The 6626-nt window shown below is 45.3% G+C and overlaps 1 pseudogene; it reads left to right on the forward strand.

Moving 5' to 3' along the window:
• The first annotated feature begins 3135 nt into the window (after positions 1-3135).
• On the forward strand, positions 3136-5277 carry LOC135276337 (signal recognition particle 9 kDa protein-like; annotated as a pseudogene).
• Positions 5278-6626: the final 1349 nt, after the last annotated feature.

Consider the following 6626-nt stretch of genomic DNA (forward strand, 5'->3'; position numbering starts at 1 on the left):
GGGAAGATGGGCTGAACCAGTGTATGTCTGCTAACAGGAGTCTAATAAAACTGACAAACTTACAGACAGGACAGGACTACATACAAGAGTGACAGACAAAGGGTGGGTGCCCCCCAGATGGGAGACCAGTCAGATGCCTGCCCAGCCACATTCCCAGAGGAATATTTCAGGGGCATCTTAGCGAAAGATGTACCTGTATAACCCCCAGGCCTGGTCACCTCAGGATAGAAGTCTGAATAGGACAGCTCTGAGGTGAATCACCGTTATGCCATATGACGCCCCCGTGGAACCACGGGTGAAGGCCCACACAAGCCCCATAGCTTTCAGCCATGGGACTACATATATACACACTCTCTCACTCACACAGAGGTTACAGAAAACAATCGAATGCTGATACCCACTATATCAGCTACCAGAAGGCTGGTACCCCCTGCACCAGCCACACGAAGGCTGATGTCCACTGCGCCAGCCACACAAAGGCTGACACCCACTATGACAGCCACCAGAAGGCTGGCACCCACTGTGCCAGCCACCAGAAGCCTCAAGCAATGTCTCGGTGAGGCTTGCCACGTCAGAGTTGCAATGACTCATCAGTCCCCCGACTCAGGCCCATACTTTGAACTAGTTCCCAAACCAAACTTACCTCCGGAGGTCTTTAGGACCCTGAGGAATTTTGGGTGAATGTCGGCCGTGCAGTCGCTTTGCCTCCTCGGTGGTGCTCCGGGGGCCCTGAGATAGCTCAGGGGGCACCTCCCCTAGAATCCCCCGAGGCGGAAGCGGCCACCCGGGCGAGATTCTGAGATGGCTTTTGTCTGGTGATGAGAGAATAATCTCGCTGGGGCCTCCAGAATAATATAGTATTGGGATGCGAGATTAAAATAATTCACCAAGACAAAAGTATGCCAAATTGCAGGGTCTTTATTGCCGGCGACTACGGAGGACTCACGTCTCTCAAACCCGCGGCCCTGAGGGGAGAGTGTCAAGGCTTTTTATACCTGAAAGACCACCTTGGGAGTGGGGTTGAGGAGCGGGGAGGCGGATCAACGGGCTTCAGACATTCCAAGGGCTGGTGGATTCTGTAAATCATCTCCTGGGCAGGGACAGGGGTGGGGGCCTCCGGACATTCTGAGGGCTCGGGGGCTTATTGTCACTTTAATTGCTACATAAATGATTTACAAAAGTCAAGACAAATGTTAGTTTACATATGGTTTGGGTACCGGTGGAAATTACAGATCTTAGTTCACAGGGGCCAAGATGAGATTAGCTTGGGCTGCACATTCTGCTAAGCAAAGGCCAGCAATTCTGTCAGTTACTGATGAGAAAGGTAAACAACTTCACCTGGTGGACATTATCCTGAGCAGACTAGCAGTCTTATTTACAGAAACCAAGTCAGCAGTTATTGCAAAGAGAATGGGGCAGTTATTACAACTCATTTTGGAGACACAGCTTTGTCTTATAAAATGGCATTGCTCAGGTTCTGGCTCCAGGCCAGCTATAGCACAACATGAGGCCTGAACAGCTCTTAGTTAAGAAAGAAAGAGTCAGTTTTGCCAGGTGCGGTGGCTCATGCCTGTCATCACAGCACTTTTGGAGGCCGAGGTGGGCAGATCACCTGAGGTCGGGAGTTTGAGACCAGCCTGGTCAACATGGTGAAACCCTGTATCTAAAACAAGAAGGAAAAAAAAAGAGAGAGTCAGTTTAAGCCAACAGAAATCAGATTATGAGAGAGAGAGAGAAAGAGAGACAGACAGAGAGAGGAGGAAGAAAGGGGTACTCAATATATAGAGAATTACACATATTTTATAATGCTTTTGATACCATAAACAGTGGCCTGGGTGAGCTTTTAAAACAAAAACAGCAGCAGCAGCAGCAGCAAAAGACAGACAGAGAGTAAAAGACAGGCTTTCAATAACACGAGGGTGGGCGGGAGAGAGAGAGAGAGACAGAGACAGAGAGAGAGAAACAGAGAGAGAGGAGGGTGGATAACGAGGTCAAGAGATGGAGACCATCCTGACCAGGCCATCATAGTGAGACCCCATCTCCACTAACAATACAAAAATATTAGCTGAACACGAATGTTGTCAGCAGGCTCAGGCCTCATAGCTGAAAAGCTGAAACCACCATCTGGGATGATTTCCCAAGTGCCAGTGGTGCCACAAGGGGCCGTGTGTAGTTGTGGAAATGAAGAGGAGTGTTTGGAGTTGCATATTTGAGACAGAACAGACAGGGCTCGGTCACGGGTCATTTAGGAAACGGGGAGATACAGACTGAGAAAACCCTCCAAGCAACCTAACTGAACAGAGGTACACGATTTATTGAGACAGTAAGTCTGGATGACAACCGAGTCAATGGAGAAAGCAAACCCAGATTTTAGGGTTGGATTCTTTTTTCTCTGTCTCTGTCTTTGGAGGGAGTCTCACTCTTTTCACCAGGCTGGAGTGCAGTGGTGTGATCTCAGCTCACTCACTACAACCTCCGACTCCCGGGTTCAAGTGAATCTCTTCCTCAGCCTCCCGAGTACCTGGGATTACAGGCAAGCACCACCACACCTGGCTAATTTTTGTCTTTTTTGTAGAGACAGGGTTTCACCATGTCAGCCAGGAAGGTCTCGAACTCCTGACCTCAGGTGATCTGCCCACCTCGGTCTCCCAAAGTGCTGTGATGACAGGTAGGAGCCACCATGCCAGGCCTGAATCTTTATTAATGTGTAACATCTATGAGGTCTCCAAGTCCAGAAATCAACTCGCCACTTCTGTACTGGATTCTGTATGGAGATCCAATCTGGGATTCCTAAAGTAAAGAATTGAAGCCTTGGGAATGGATTAGATCAGATCAACCTGAGCTTATATTAAAAGGAAGAAGAGGGAGAGGGAGAGGGAGAGAGAGGGAGGGGGGAAGAGACTGGGGGAGGGGGCAGAGAGAGAGAGAGGAAGAAGAAAAAAGAAGAGGAAGAAGAAGAAGGAGGAGAAGAAGAAGGAGAGAAGAAGAAGAAAGAAGAAGCAGAAGCAGCAGCAGCACTCATGAATTTCTAGAAAATAAGACCTTATGACTTTTGCGTTCTTTGGCGACTCTAGGTAGTTTGCTGGGCTGAGTTCTGCGGCCTTGTTTCTGTTTACTTTTGCACTCCAGGCCACAATGCCCCAGTACCAGACCTGGGAGGAGTTTAGCCACACTGCCTGCCAAGAGAGAAGTTTTACCTCACTGACCCTATGAAGGCATGTTTGATTCTCAAACACAGGCATTCTTTTTTTTTTTTTTTCACATACATATTTTATTATATACAAGCAAGGAACAACAAAAAGTCTCATCATGTAAACAAAAGAATATAATGTTTAGAAATAATTGGAAGTATCATAAAGTCCTTAAATCATTGTGATCTTCTCCAAAAGACACAGGTCTTAGAGTATGGGCACAGGGCCATTAGTCAGATCACTGGGTAGTCTCCCATAACAGCAAATTACATTCTAGAGACGTGGGTTTTGTGAACTCTGTCAGGGCAAATCTCTTAGGCCACTTAAACGAATGAAATCCTTTCACATCGTGGGGAAACAAATAAAAAATGTTGAGGCCAGGTGCGGTGGATCAAGCCTGTAATCCCAGCACTTTGGGAGGCAGAGGTGGGTGGATCACGAGGTCAAGAGATCAAGACCATCCTCGTCAAAATGATGAAACGCCATCTCTACTAAAAATACAAAAATAGCTGATCACAGTGGCGCGTGCCTGTAATCCCAGCTACTCAGGAGGCTGAGGCAGGAGAATTACCTGAACCCAGGAGGCAGAGGTTGCGGTGAGCCGAGATCGCACCATAGCACTCCAGGCTGGGTAACAATAGGGAAACTCCGTCTAAAAAAAAAAATGTTGAAAGAAGGGATACTTACAGGGTTAGATTTATTGTTGACAAAAACTGTTAAAAGATTCCTAGGTAAACTTCTGGCTACCAAAAATAAGAAAGGATACCTTCTGCAGCTCTACAAATGGTTTGGTGAAAAATAAAAAGGGAAAAAGTGAGCTGACAAGAAAGTGAAATAAGAACGTCTAGGAAGGAGGCAAGAAAATACATAAGTCATAGCAAAAAAAAAAAAAATGACATGGTCCATTTCTAAGGCCAGGTGTTGGTGATATTCACCTATGTAAACTCAAGCCTAGAAGAAGAGTACAGTTCTTATATATTCACTACTTAAGAATATACAAGAAGCTGGGCATGGTGGCTCATGCCTGTAATCCCAGCACTCTGGGAGGCCGAGGTGGGTGGATCACCTGAGGTCAGCAGTTCAAGACCAGCCGGACCATTATGGTGAAACCTCATCTTAAAAATAATAATAGGCCGGGTGCGGTGGCTCCCCCCTGTAATCCCAGAACTTTGGGAGGCCGAGGTGGGTGGATCATGAGGTCAAGAGATTGAGACCAACCTGGTCAACATAGTGAAAAGCTGTGCCTACTAAAAATACAGAAAATTAGCTGGGCATAGTGGTGCATGCCTGTAATCCCAGCTGCTCAGGAGGCTGAGGCAGGAGAATTGCCTGAACCCAGGAGTCGGAGGTTGCCATGAGGCAAGATCGCACCATTGCACTCCAGCCTGGGTAACAAGAGCGAAACTCCGTCTCAAATAATAATAATAATAATATACAAGAAAAATACTTTTCATTTGTTATGTAAGAAACTTTATATGAAAAGGTAGAAATATATATTTACATTGCAAATCCCAAATGAAACCAAACTTAATACAAAGTGAACTGTAGGGATGACAGAAAAATGCGTAGATATCAAAATTCAGCTAAATTTTCAGTTCTGCCTTATATCTTTTTTAAATTTTGTTTTTGAGATGGAGTCTTGCTCTGTTGCCCAGTCTGGAGTGCAGTGGTGCGATCTTGTCTCACTGCAACCTCTGCTTCCTGGGTTCAAGCGATTCTTGTGCCTCAGCCTCCCCAGTAGCTGGGATTACAGGAGTGTGCCACCATGTCCGGTTAATTTTTGTATTTTAGTAGAGATGAGGTTTTGCCATGTTGGCCAGACCGGTCTCAAACTGCTAGTCTCAAGCAATCCACCCACCTCAGCCTCCCAAAGTGCTGGGATTACAGGCGTGAGCCACCGCGCCCAACTGACAAGTACAGGCATTCTGATGGGAACGGGGGTATTAAAGTAACAGATGATCGAGTTTGTTTGGTGTCTAAAACAGAGCAAGCTCAAGATGTAAAGAAGATTGAGAAATTTCACAGTCAACTAATGCGACTGATGGTAGCCAGGGAATCCCGCAATGTTACCATGGAAACTGAGTGAATGATTTGAAAGGAAGACTTTGTCATGTACTTAGGAAGTAAATATCTTTGAAGTCGAGAAAGTGTTGGGACAGAAAATACTTTATGTCAGCAAGTGGACTATTCAGAAGCTTAGAGGTCATTTTTTGTAACTTTCTTTCGAATGTTTGCTTTTGAGAGCTAGGAATGCGAATGTTTTCTGTCAGAAAGCCTGTATTATACTTTTGGAAACTGAACAAGCAATGCATGTGTCTCGGGAACTTTGCAGATTACTTGATGTTAGGTAAAATGCATAATTGTTTCTTTGGCAGATTCGTATCAGTAACTTGAAAAAGGGATATTAAGAAAAGCCAGTTCTTCCTTAAATTTAGTTTGTCTGTCTTTAAAAGAACATGAAATGTAACCGTTTTGTTGGATCGAGGTATTTCTTTTGGAGCATAAAATGTATGCTGCCGATGACCAACAAATATAAAATATGGTAATCGGAATTAACTCCACACCACAGTATGCATTGTTACGAACATGGTGCATCTGATTATGTATAGTAGTGTAGCCTCAATTATATCTAAAAGTAATTGACTAACCACTATGCTTTGCCTTCTTTCCAGATTTAAACTACCTGTTATTATTGGGGACTGGTAGTATCAGCTTGTTGAGCAATGGCTTTGAATCTAGTTTTAAGTGATCAGAAGCAGCAGTTATTTGAGTGTGTGAATGGAATGATGATCACTATAAATGTACCGACATCACCATATTACAGACATTTTTACTACGTTTTTTTCTTTTTTCTTTTGAGACGGAGTTTCACTCTCGTTACCCAGGCGGGAGTGCAATGGCGCGACCTCAGCTCACCGCAACCTCCGCCTCCTGGGTTCAGGCAATTCTCCTGCTTCAGTCTCCTGAGTAGCTGGGATTACAGGCACGCACCAAAGTGCCAGGCTAATTTTTTGTATTTTTAGTAGAGACGAGGTTTCACCATGTTGACCAGGATGGTCTCGATCTCTTGACCTTGTGATCCACACGCCTCGGCCCCCCAAAGTGTTGGGATTACAGGCGCGAGCCACCGCGCCCGGCCCAGAAGTGTAGCTTTGTGTCACTGTGGGTTTTCTTTTTTTTCCTTTCTTCCCGAAAAATCACTCATTTATTCATCAGTTCAGTCCTGTCTTATTCTATTCTGCTCTATTCTATTCCATTCTAATTTTTTTTTTTTTTTTAAAGATGGGGTTTTTCCATGATGGCCAGGCTGGTCTTGAACTCCCGACCTCAGGTGATTCACCCACCTCGGCCTCCCAAAGTGCTAGGATTACAGGTGTGAGCCACCGCATCCAGTCTCATTCTAATGTTTTTGAGAAGCAGTCTTGCTCTGTCGCC

Source organism: Aotus nancymaae, unplaced genomic scaffold, assembly GCF_030222135.1.
Source record: "Aotus nancymaae isolate 86718 unplaced genomic scaffold, 86718_ANA_hifiasm-v0.15.2.pri h1tg000022l_1, whole genome shotgun sequence".
NCBI lineage: Eukaryota > Metazoa > Chordata > Mammalia > Primates > Aotidae > Aotus > Aotus nancymaae.